Source organism: Triticum dicoccoides, chromosome 7A (genome assembly GCF_002162155.2).
Source record: "Triticum dicoccoides isolate Atlit2015 ecotype Zavitan chromosome 7A, WEW_v2.0, whole genome shotgun sequence".
NCBI lineage: Eukaryota > Viridiplantae > Streptophyta > Magnoliopsida > Poales > Poaceae > Triticum > Triticum dicoccoides.
This window is the reverse complement of record NC_041392.1, coordinates 355,588,431-355,591,074: the sequence shown is the minus strand read 5'-3', so window position 1 is coordinate 355,591,074 and position 2,644 is coordinate 355,588,431.

Genomic DNA, 2,644 nt, shown 5'->3' with positions numbered 1-2,644 from the left:
CGGGCCAGTCCTCCTCTGAGTGTTGGTCCAAACTAGAGCCCTGTGCAGCGCCCCTTCGGGGAAACTCGAGGTTTGGTTTTAGTTGTACGGATTGCTCATCTAAGTGTGCCCTGAGAACGAGATATGTGCAGCTCCTATCTGGATTTGTCGGCACATTCGGGCGGTGTTGCTGGATTTGTTTTAACTTGTCGAAGTTGTCTTGTAGAACCGGGATACCGAGTCTGATCGGAATGTCTCGGGAGAAGGTATATCCTTCGTTGACCGTGAGAGCTTCTCATGGGCTAAGTTGGGACACCCCTGCAGGGATTTGAACTTTCGAAAGTCGTGCCCGCGGTTATGGATAGATGGGAATTTGTTAATGTCCGGTTGTAGAAAACCTGAAGTTGACCTTAATTAAAATACATCAACCGCGTGTGTTACCATGATGGTCTCTTCTCGGCGGATTCCGAGAAGTGAACATGGTGTTGGAGTTATGCTTGACGTAGGTTGTTCTAGGATCACTTCTTGATCATAGTTTCTCGACCGTGCTTTGCCTTCTCTTCTCGCTCTCTTTTGCGTATACGTTAGCCACCAAATATGCTAGTCGCTTGCTGCAGCTCCACCTCATACCCTTACTTTACCCATAAGCTTAAATAGTCTTGATCGCGAGGGTGTGAGATTGCTGAGTCCCCGTGACTCACAGATACTTCCTAAACCAGCTTGCAGGTATCGATGATGCCATTCCAGGTGACGCAACCAAGCTCAAGGAGGAGCTCATTGAAGATCTTGTCCTTTATGTTGTTTCATTCTAGTTGATCAGTAGTAGAGCCCAGTTGGGGTCGATCGGGGATCTGTGTAGCATTTGGGGTAGTCTTCTTTTATTTTGGCTCCATAGTCGGGCCTTGAATGTATCTGGTTGATGTGATTCTTTATTCATGTATTTGTGTGAAGTGGCGATTGTAAGCCAACTATGTATCTCTTTCCCTTATGTATTACATGGGTTGTGTGAAGATTACCTCACTTGCGACATTGCTTTCAATGTGGTTATGCCTCTAAGTCGTGCTTCAACACGTGGGAGATATAGCCGCATCGAGGGCATGACAAGTTGGTATCAGAGCCTTCCCCGACCTTAGGAGCCCCCACTGCTTGATCATATTTAGCAGTCGTTGTTGAGTCTAGAAAAATGTTTTGAGTCATTAGGAATTATATATCGGAGAGTTAGGAATTCTTTTTACTCCTCAGTCCCTTCATCGCTCTGGTAAGGCATCCTGACGTAGAGTTTTGACTCTTCTCTTCTCAAATTTCACTAAAAAAATTTAGGATCACGCGGGTATCTTGGAATCGTTCCGATGGTTTTGTGACGAGAACATTGTTCTTGGTGCCTCCTGTCATTTAGGGGTTGTGGCAGTGTCCCAGGGAGTTGAGCTTCGAGGTGTTGTCGTCACAATTTTATCGTTGCAGTTCTGGAATACCTGAGTTTAGTTTCGCCGACATCAAAAATCTCTTTTATGCAGTTGTTGGTGAGATAACCTCGACGCCACCCAGTACTGGGGCGGGAGTTCAGGAGTATTGCCATAACTCGTATAATGGATGCTTTTCGAAGGTTGAGGTAGATGATTTCCGAAGGTTTATTGGTTATGTGTTGAAGGATGGATACAGCTGGATGTAGGATTTGCTAGTTTTGGGTGAGATATTATGCTTCCCCTGTATCCCCAACACCTGATTGCATAACCGGAAAGTTTCGGGAGTTTATAAGTGGGAATTCAAGTAGCTCTTAGGATATCTTTCCGACAGATGTATGATATGAAATTGGGGTTCGACGTCTAGTGGTCCGCCTATTCACGGTTGGTTTTACAGTGGTCTCGTTGTGTCTTAAAGAGTCCTTGGCTATGCCGACTCGGGGACGCTTCGTATGTGATGTGCACTGCCTTGTACATGATGGTGCTGTACGATCGAGCCCGTGTAGGCCCCACCACGAAAACTTCGGACGAAATCTCTATCATATGTTTGTTCCGGCTTATTCTGCAAGCCAATCCTTTGTTTTGTTTTGAGTTGTGGTATTCGAGTTGCTTCGAAGTCAAATGTTGATTCCATACCTTTTCCTAAGTGGTGTTCTCATACTCCGATGTGAATACCAATCCTTTTGATCATCAAGATTGTTTTTGTCAATCCTTTTTAACCGGCTTGCTTCTCTTCATGTGGATCCGATCATTTCTACATCCGCAAGATCAAGCATCAGGTTCTTCTGAACGGTGTTTATTTCATCCGTCCCCAAGTTGCCTTTGTTTTCCCGCCCACCCACCCTTTTTCTTCAAGGAATCCGATGTTTTAATCAAGTATCCTTTATATTCTTGTGAAGTCTCTCCATTCTTTTCCTTCATGTTCTTACCCGGTGATGCTCTTGAAGATTCTAACAGAGATTCAAGTTCAGCATTATTCATTCTTTTTCTTCTCCGATGGATTCAATTCAAGCTTTGTCGATAATATCTTTTCCTCGTTTCAATGCTTTTCTTATGCCGGTGCACCTCATAATAATTCACTTCTCGCTATTTAATTGTTCCGGAGTGCTCAAGATATCTCAAAGATTCGTGTATCCACTCTTGTTTCATTCAAGCTATTTCGAGGATGTTATATCATTCAAGCCTTTTATTCAACCGGTGCATTC